Here is a 10,227-nt window from a genome sequence, read left to right as displayed (position 1 = left end):
ATGGCAGTCATCTCATAATAGGGTCTAGGAGACAGCAGGCCTGAATTTTTGTTGTTGTTGTTTGTTTGTTTGTTTGTTTTGTTCAAGAAGGCCTGAATACATGGTGTTAGCTTCTCTGGAGAGAAAGGTCCCCTCTCAGGAATATGACTCTCATGGGTCCTGGAGGCAAATGAGCCTTGTGGCCACAGGCTGAGCTGAAGGGTACTCAGGTCTCAGTTGGCTCCATAATTCCTACACAGTGACTGTCTTGTGTGAAAAGGGAAGGCACTGGAAGCCCCATCACCTTGTGCTAAAACATGATCCCACAGTCCCCGTGTGCAGTGTTACGGTCAGATTTCCTTCAGGAGAAGCAGATATGCAAACCTTCAGATTTGAAGGATGATAAAGTGAAAGGAAGAAGAGTTGTGTGCTTGAGGAAGAGGATTACGTTGCAAAGATGTTTCTAACCCTGGCCCTGCAGTGGGTTTGTGCGAAGTGGTGGCTGTTGGGAGCCCTATGTGAGTTAAGGCACTTTGGGAGATTCAGTTGGTTTCAATCCTTCGTGATCTCTATTTTCACAATAGTTTCCAAACCTCCTACTCCTGAGAGCTTTCCTGTGTGCCACACATGGAGCAGTCTCTTCAGTACAGTGAGGGATGCATTTATTCTGCTCTAATTTTAGGCTCTGACTCTCCCTTGGACAGGAGCAATAAGGAATAAACAAAACTTGTGTCAAAATGCTCTTCTCAGCACTGTGTTCACCTTCCAGCTTGCTTTTCTTTTGGACCATCTCAAAGTACTTTGCTCTTTAATGTATTAATCTTGACAACAGGCCAGCAAAGCCAGGAAGTGCTGTTCTCTTCCCCCTCCTGTTTGTATGGGTATGGAACTGAGGCACAGATCAGCTAAGCTGACTACCCATGGCAAGGCAGGACAAAGGTCCTAGGTGTCCCACGGCCTCCAAAGTGCTTTTCTTTGTACCTTTTCAAAGGATCCAGAGGCAGACCATGGATGGATGTGAGCAACGGTGAAGCGGAGCTCCAAAGGAGCGTTACAGAGTTGGATTACACAACCAGGGTGAGTGCTCTGTGTTGGCCTGAGGGTTTGGGGCCAAAAAAAAAAAACTCCTTCAGTTTTTTCTTTCTTAAAAAGCAAGGAGTTTCCCAGACGGTTGTGACATCAAGTGTCTGTGTTGGTGGAAAGGGAGGAGGATGAGGCTCTACATCATCATTGTGAGTGCTACTGGACCCCCCAAAAGGCTGAGAGTTTGGAAAGCGTCTGCACGGTCAGTTCCTTCCCTAAATTATCTGTGCTGGAGGCTCGTGAATCTTGGAAGGAAAGACCTTCTCATGAGATTTGTGGTGTGTCCATTCCCAGCCAGAAATACCACAAGAAAAGCCTCTCTTGGGGAGATCCCTGCTCTGACCAGGAAATACAGAGTGATGAGAGAGCAAGAAAAATCCAGACGCGGCCCCTATCTGCTTTACTGGATTCTGGGAAACCAAGTTCTTCTTTGTGGAGTACAGATTTGTCAGGCATCTTTCTCAAGCATATCTTGCCTTCACGTTTGCCAGCTATAATTAAGTCAGACCCACATATCAAAGCTGTGTGTGTGTCTGCATGTATGAAGAAAGTTGCCAGCAGATCACTTTTGGTTATTTTTCTGCTCACAGATGAGGAACTGAACTCACTCCCACATTCAGTGAGAGCTCTGGCCCAGACAGTTGCCTTGGGAGAAGCATTGGCTTTTCTCCTGGTGGGCAAGTGTTACATTTCTGAATGACTTTAACAAGAAGTGCTTAAGTGCTTGAGTTTTGCAAATTGAAGCAATTGCTTCACAAACAAGCTGGTTCTTGCCTTTACTTTCTTGCACAGTTTTCCTTGCAGTGTGATTACCTTGCTCACTGTCCCAGGTCAGCCTGGGAAGCACATGAACCAGATTAGAAGCTTTCTGCTAAGAGGGTCTGGATGGTGTGAGCAACAGCTGTAGGGAGCATAGGAGATGTTTGCTGAATTTTAGAGGTGGCAAACTCAGGCTCTGGAGGGGCATTTGCAAGGAAGGAAGGCATCCTGAGTTTGTCAGGTAAGTGCGAGGCAGAGGATGGGGTTAGGAGATGTTTTGTTGCACCAAATGATGCTGATGCTCCTTCTGCAGCTCTGCTCTTCTCATTAGGTGACTGTGAAGCCCATGGTCATAAACCACCAGGTAGCTAGCAGGAGGAGATCACATGGCTGCTCATGAGTGCCCAAGCTGCTTCCCATGGCTTATGCAATATTGGCAAGGATTTTGGTGTCAGTTCTCCAAGGAGAGCCACAGCAAACTCCTGACCCGGAAGCTGTCAGCAGATTTCCCAATGAGTACAGGAGATATTGGGTGAGGCCTTGCCAAAGCAAAGTGGTGAGTGATGGTGTCAACAGCCTCTATCATCAAGCGTTACTTGGATTCATCGGGGCATGGTGACGGGCTGAGGGTCAGGGATGCTCTGAGCACAGGGCTGCAGGGGCCTGCTTGTGTGTGTGTGGTGCTCCAGGAAATAGGGCAGCTATAGGACACCATCTACCATTTTCAATTGTCAAATCTGTATTGAAACCTCCAAAATCATTAATCCCATCCAAATATTTGCTATTTGTTATGCTTAGGTAGGGAGTAGATACACTCAGGTTACATTTCTATTTAATAATAAAAGAAACAACCAACCTGAACTGCTGGCCGTAACACCCCTGCTCCTCAGAAAGATTCTTTGAACATGGCTACTTGGCCCCAACCCAAAAGTCTTATTCCCCAACAGAAGCTCTCCAACATTTATTCATTGCAGACGGATTCGACAAGTGCCTCCAATTCTCTAGTTACCAGTGCACTAACGAACATCTGCCAGTGTTTCTTGCAAGTTCAAGGACTTGGGCAGGCAGTCATCTGGGGACTGAATTTCTCAGTGTGTCTGAATAAGGTAAAAAATGGATTGTACACAGTGGCAGAATCTCCATCAGGGATTCATAGTGCTTCTCCGATAACTGCTTTCAAAGCCTAAACCCTTTGGTTTGTGGCTACTTCTGGCAAGTGGGGCTCTGAGAAAAAAAGAGAATGCTTCTTGGACTAACACAAGAGCAAGAGATGGGAATCATTTTTAACTTGTAAGTTAAAATATTCCAAGCAATCAGCCTTTGCTGTTGCTGGTCTTAGAGAGCTTGAAAGCTTCAGGCTACCATGGCATTGATGGGTTGGTGGACTAGATGATCTTAGTGGTCATTTCCAATCTTAATTATACTATGAAAGACTTTGTTTGCCCATGCTCTGCTAGTAAAGACGCAAAAATTGCCCAGCAGTGAACATGCAGCCAAGGCAGCTGTTAAGCCTTGCTCTCTGAAAATACTTCTTGGGATTAGTACTGGAAAATAACTGTAGGAGAGCTGCGTACAAAGGTTGAATCCTTGAACCACCAGGGTATCTCTTCTAGGAGGTCACTGTCAGTGCTGTTCTTGTACAGCAACAGGTGCCCAAGCACTGCAGGGCGGTGGCGTTGGTATGAATGGCTGTGCAGTGTGCAAATCATTTCTGACAAAATTAAATACCTGAAAGAAATTCCACTACCCATGGTGGGAGCAAATCATGCACAAATGACTAATAAATGGCACCACAATCCTTCCTTAAACTGTGATTTATCTGGCTGGAGACTTATTAAAGGAACGTTCTTCCTGTGCAAAAATTATTTGCACAGTTTTTATCATGGTGCTGCCTTCTTTATATTCTCCAGCATCGGAAGCCCCTTCCCTGTCTGGCAGTCCCAGCACAATCCCTGCTTGCTATGGCGCAGCCCACCCTGCCGCCATTTTAGGGATCTCCCCCAGTGCTGAAGGGTTTCACTGGATCTTTGCTTTCTTCTCACCTCTGCCATCAAGATGTGGGCCCAGGGACTACTGGGTGATCAGTTTGTGCTGCATCTTTCTTCACTGCTGAATGGGAAAATAGTCTTTAGTTGTCAGTGAGGTTAATGTTCACTCCAGGAATAGGTCAGCCTGGAGAGTGTAGAGCATTAAGTGAGCTGCTAAATTTGGATGTAATGTAATTTAGAAGTTTTTGCCCTCTTTGGTGATGCACATCCTATAGACACAGCCCCTTTTAACAGGCAGAAGGATACAGAGATGTAGCAACCTCAGGTTGCTAAAGATTTTCTAGTTGGATATTAAGAAAAAATTATTTTCAGGAAGAATGGTGAGGCATTGGAACGGGCTGCACAGGGAGGTGGTGGAGACTTGATGTCTGAGAAGAGGGTGGATGTGACTCTGAGTTACGTGTCTTAAATGGTTGGTGGTTGGACTGCATGATTTTACTGGTTTTTCCAATCTTAATGATTCTATAATTTTAAAAATCTCAGGGCTCAAAGTAGGGAATGAGGAGGAGAGAAACACAGGGGGTAGGAGCTCTCCTTGCCCTTTGCAGGAGTGAGAAGGAGATGCACTCATATCTCTTTTTCATGATCCTTTGGGCAGGAGTGATACCCTGGTGGTTCAAAGATTCAACCTTCATACGCAGCTCTCCTATAGTTATTTTCCAGTACTAATCCCAAGAAGTATTTTCAGAGAGCCTCATTGCAAGGCTTAACTGCTGCCTTGGCTGCATGTTCACTGCTGGGCAATTTTTGCATCTTCACTAGCAGAACACAGGCAAATAAGGTCTTTCATAGTATAATTAAGATTGGAAATGACCACAGCCTTGAACTCACTGCACTGCAGTCCCTGCTGAACAAGCAGGTCTGGTCGTTCCAGCACAGCCAGAAGGCACATTTGGTCCAGGTGAGAGGGAATCAGACAGGAAGCTGCCCACCCAAAATGGCACAGGAGCCCCCAGTGTTGAGGGGTGGGATTATTTCTGGCAATAATAGTGACAGCATGGATTGGCTGTGAGCAGGCCTCCTGCTGCCCAATCTATGCCATGCTCATCAGCCCCTGGTCCCTGCACTGTTACCACACACGCTCATGTACAGATGTACGCACATTTCTTAGAAAGGCTGAAAGATTTCCTGCTGAACCTCTGCTGTCAGAAAATGCTGCTCTGCCAAAATTGAGCTTTCTCTTGGGAGCGTGTCAATTCGGACAGAGTGAAGTTTTAGGGCGACAAAAATGGGAATAACTCATTTCAGGGAACTCACAGCAGTCAGCAGCCGGCTGTCAGGATGGGCAGTGCAAGTTCTCAGTCTGGAATGGCTTCTCTTTGGCACCGCTGTGCACTAATGTGTACTGCAGTGTAAGTCATTGTATGAAACATACAAAATGAATTATGGGACAGAATGCTACTATGCAAGTATGGACTGAAAAAGAAACATGGGATGCTCTAAACAAGAAATACATACTAAATATAAACATAATGGAATGGATAACCTATACAAGTAATAATAAAAATGAATGTAAAAACAATTGTTTCAATTGACCTGAACCAAAGTGTTTTCCAAAGTGTGAGGGATTGGTTGCAAATTCCATTTTCCCTTTTGCATTCAGTTTTTATTTTTATGTCAGAATTCCCAGCTGAAGGGCAGCACTCATGCTGACCAACTTGCCACAGGACAATAGATGTATGAACGTGTTTATAGATGCACATAAATATAACTGTGCTGTATAGCTATTTGCCTGCCCTTCCCTCTTCCCACAATAGCTATTCCATTCCGAAGACTGAAAAAGTATTTTTCTTTCTGTTACAGACTTACAGAGTGACCTAGCTGACATGGGTTGCAGCCACGAGCAACAGATTCAGCAGTGATATCCCTGGGTATGGAGCTCAGGCATTGCATCTCTACCAAGGAGGCACAAGTGGCCACTGAGCTGTAGCTCTCTAACTCCTCCACAAGGCTCAAGAGACGTGGGATGCTTCACTGGTGGCTTGATAAGAGGAAATGCTGCTTTCCTGTGAGTGAGTGAAGGTAAGCCTGGCCAAAACCTGCATCCAGCATGCCCCCGCAGGTCAAGGGCAGGATATCTGGCTGAAGGTGGATGTTTCCTAATACACGGTTGTTGGTAACCTAAAGCGGGTTTATGACAGAGCCAAGACCAGGCATTAATGCAATAGACTGGTAATTCAATCACTTTATAGAAGTTGATCTGTCCTTTTTATTACAATTATTGTCAGCCCGGGTGTTTCGTTCCATCACTGAAAATAAACATCATTTATCATACTTGTAAAGATTAGCCCCTGACAGCTCCAGCTCTGCTTTGCATAAATGTGTATTAATGTCTGCTCTGTCTGAAGTGGAGGGAGAACTCTATATTTCACAAGAATGATTAGACAGTGTCACCGCTGCTTTAAGTAATGTCTTATCATGACGGATAATCAAACTGTAGGAAAAAAAAAAAAAAAAAACAAACAACAAAAAAGGCAGTTTCTTGCATATGCATTCTTTTGTGTTATTGTGCTGAAAAGTAGTGGTAATTTTGCACCTGCAGCACTGAGGTTTGTGGTGTGAGGACTCTGGGCTGGTGAAGCTGCTCTGGCTTTCAGGAGGTGCGTGTAGCTCTTCTGCAGTGGTGGGGCTGTCACCATAGATATCAGTGAAAAATTTTCACTAAGGGGGTGATGGCACAGCTGCCCAGAGAAGCTGTGGATTCCCCACCCCTGGAGATGTTCAAGCCTGGGCTGGGTTGGATGGGGACCTGGGCAGCCTGAACTGGTGGGTGGCAACCAGCCCATGGTAGGGGGTTGGATGTGCTCTGAATGTGCTTCAAGGTCATTTCTAACCCAACCATTCTATCATTCTATATGAGTGTCTCATTTGTCCCCTTGGGTGACCCTGCAGCCTACAGCTCTGCCAGGCTTGTGACTGTCAGTACAGGTTTTTCCATACATCAGGCTGAATTTGACTTGGAAAGTTACAGCTAAAATGGTGCCGTCATTTCTGAGAGTGAGAATAAGGGAAAATGTGAAGCCCAGGCTAAAATATTCTGACAGACATTTTCCAGAGAAGCACTAGTGCCTGTGGGCCTTGGAGCAAGACCTCTACAGCTGGCATGTGCCTGCCCTGAGCCAAGGGACAAGCATTTGACTGCTCCTATCAAAATATACTCACATGGAGCCAAACTATCAATTACAGGGGATGTGTGTGTGTGTGTGTATACACATGTGTGTATAATATGTGTGTATATATACATACATATCTTTGTTGGTGTGTTATTTTTCAGGTTGGATACTAGGAAAAACTTTTCCAGAAGATGAGTGATGCATTGAAACAGGGAGGTGGTGAAGTCACTGTCCCTGGAGGTGTTTAAGAACCTTAGAGATGCAGCACTGAGGGATGGGGTTTAGTGGGCAGCATGGGTGATAGGTAGATGGTTGAACTTAGTTGATCTTAGAGGTCTTTTTCAACTTTAATGATGCTATGGTTCTACTTTAGATATATTAGAACCCAAAAGCCCAACTCTGCATCTCCACACACTGTGTGTAGTGCTTGGAGCATAGACTAAAAGTTGTGTAAAGTTGTAAAAGTGTGTCCCTTTAGCCAATGTGGAGGACATCTGCATGGCATAAAAAGGATGAAGAATGACTGGAGACATGAGCTCTTTGATTGAGCCAAGATGTTGCCAAGAGTATTTCCTTGCTTGCTAACATTTGCTTAGAGCAAACAAGAGAAATGCACAGGCACATGTATGCATACCAACCACAATTCAATTTGCCTTCTTGACAAAGAGCAACTCTGCAACATTCATGAAAAACATCAGATCTGAAGAAAAGTTGTTATTAGCAGATTGGGAATTAAATCTAATTTCACCAATTTTAGAAACTGAGACAGTGAAACCAATCCCAATCTGTGCTCTTTCGGTGACTAGAGAAGTTCAAAAGCTTTTGTAATTTCTGGATATCTTCTCCAGGTTTCACAAAAGCCCAGAGTTGTGGAGCAGAGGTATTCTGGTAGAGTTTCTGTTCTCCTTGTTGCTGGCTTGTAAAAGTTATTTCCAATTCTCATGCCTTCAGGGGAATACAAAACCAACTTGGAGGCATGGATCCTTAAAAGCAAGCTTGAGGTGAAATATTTGATTAATAATCTTATCATTTCTAACACAGCTACCTTATATTGGAAAGCTTGTGATTGAGATCAGTGTTAATTGAAGATGATGCCTTAAAATTAGCCCACTGTGGAGATATCTCATTGACTCAGATCCTAAAGGCGTGAAAATATATCAAATGCCATATATGAAAATAAATAAACCTCTGCCTAACGTAAGTATGAGCTACTTCTACTATTAAAGCTGAAGTGTTATAAGTGTTGGAGCTAGGTTGAGCACTTACATTGCCATTGTTTTCCTTCCTATACTTGCTAACTCCAGCTTTTTCCTCTTCAGGTTGCAGTTCCCAGTGTTTCCTTCTGTTCAGCTGCTATGGGGTTGATTGGGAGCTGGTGTAATGCTGTAATACTATGTGATGGAAAGTGCAGCAATAGTAATGGGGTAGACAATCCTAGGCAGCAGCTGTGGACATAGAAACAAAGAAAAAAAAGACTGCTTACCTTTAAAAGGCCTCTTGTAGGCAGGGATCTCTAGCAAGATACCCTTACCTCCACTGCCAACTGTTAAATGAGGTCTACATGTACCTGAGCTCCCCTGGTGTGCCCCTGCCTTCCCATCAGGTGCTCTATCACTGCTTCAAGCCCCGACTCAGCATTTCCACTACAGGTGGCCATGCCCTTCCTTGAAGAACCTGGTCCTGCATCATGGAATAAAACAGATTTTAACAAAAAACCAAGCATCTGCCTCAAAGTAGGCCAGGTGGAGGAGCCAGGTGTCAGTGGTGGAGGAAAGGAGAGAGGAAGGTCCTCGGTTTGTCAGCCATCCATGCAGCGCTGCCCTTAGCCAGGGGTATTAGCAACTGGCACTTTCTGAAGTGCTAAAAGCTTTGGACACAGATTACCATGTGCATATTTCAATTTCTCTTAAATCCAGGGAGATTTCCTCTTAGAGCACACTCTCTACCTCCTTTTATTTTTTATTCATCGGGATTGTGCTTGATGGGGACCGTTAACCGAACGCAGCATATTATATATTACTTCAATAAATCACCACCATCCAAAGCATTCAATACCATGCAGAGCAATAATCAGGAGAAGTCTTAATCACTCTTTAAATGGTTTGAATTTATGCTCTGCTTTCCACAGGCTGCTGGGAAGGGAAGGTGGTAGCCTGCCAGGATCCCATCCTCCAGCTTGGTGCCACTGGTGAGGTGCTGCTCCTACAGTGTTGAGAACTGGCTCCCGACTTTGTTTCAACTGGAAAACATATTTGAATATAGACTTTTCTTTAAAAAAACAAACAAAACAAAAAAAAACAACCAAACAAACAGAAAAGAGTAAACCCAGCTGCTGTAATCCTCACTTCTTGTTGTTCTGGCTGTTTGCATTTGGTCTGGGCGACTCAGAACCATCTCCTGGATTTTTGTCAGAGTGGGAGAAGGGAAAAGGGAGTGCTAGCTCAAAAACCAAAGCAAACCACAGAACACTAGGTCTGATTTTTGAGCAAATTGATTTATGATTTATGGCCCGACCCACCAGGAGTTTCCATGCAGGCACAGTTTTCCAGCCCTGTGTCTGGTGGAGGTGGGTGTCTGGTGTCAGCCCACCAGTGGGGAGGTGTGAGCCTTCCTCCCCGACCTTCACCTTCCTCTCACAGCAATATGCAGATGTACATGATGTCATTCCTCCTGGCAACTGAGAGAAAAAGAGAGAGGACTTCATAGCAGGAAACAAAAGACCTTCTTTGGGAGTAAGTTAGCTGTGGTGGGCACCACGAGCTCAGCCACTGAGTACCGTGGCCCAGCAGGGCTGCCTGGTGGGCAGCGAGGTTATTGGGCTCATTAACCACAACTGCATGGGCTGCACCAGCCTCTCCAGCTCAGAAATACTTTGTGGGGCCCTTCAGCTGGAAAGCAAGAGCCTCCCCCTGCCTTTAAAGCCCCACTGTAGGGGCCATAAATCACTGCTCTCACAGTGAAAATTGGAACAAGACCCAAGTGAAGCTAAGAGGAAACAGCTGAGACCCTTATACAATAGTCCTACACACAGGAAACTCTCCCATAATGGTGAATCTGAGTTCCAAGGAACTTTGAGATCTGGCTATTGGGTTTTTCTCCTTCCCCCACAACCCCATTTGGTTTTTCATCCAATTCCATGTTGTCCGTGTCTCTTAATAGGGGATCCTTCATTATCATTATCCCTAATAGTGGTTTATTGTATTAGTTACAGTTAATTTAAATGTTACTGAAGCATTGAAAACAGA

The sequence above is a fragment of the Meleagris gallopavo genome, chromosome 7 (assembly GCF_000146605.3).
Source record: "Meleagris gallopavo isolate NT-WF06-2002-E0010 breed Aviagen turkey brand Nicholas breeding stock chromosome 7, Turkey_5.1, whole genome shotgun sequence".
NCBI lineage: Eukaryota > Metazoa > Chordata > Aves > Galliformes > Phasianidae > Meleagris > Meleagris gallopavo.
This window is presented reverse-complemented; position numbering follows the sequence as displayed.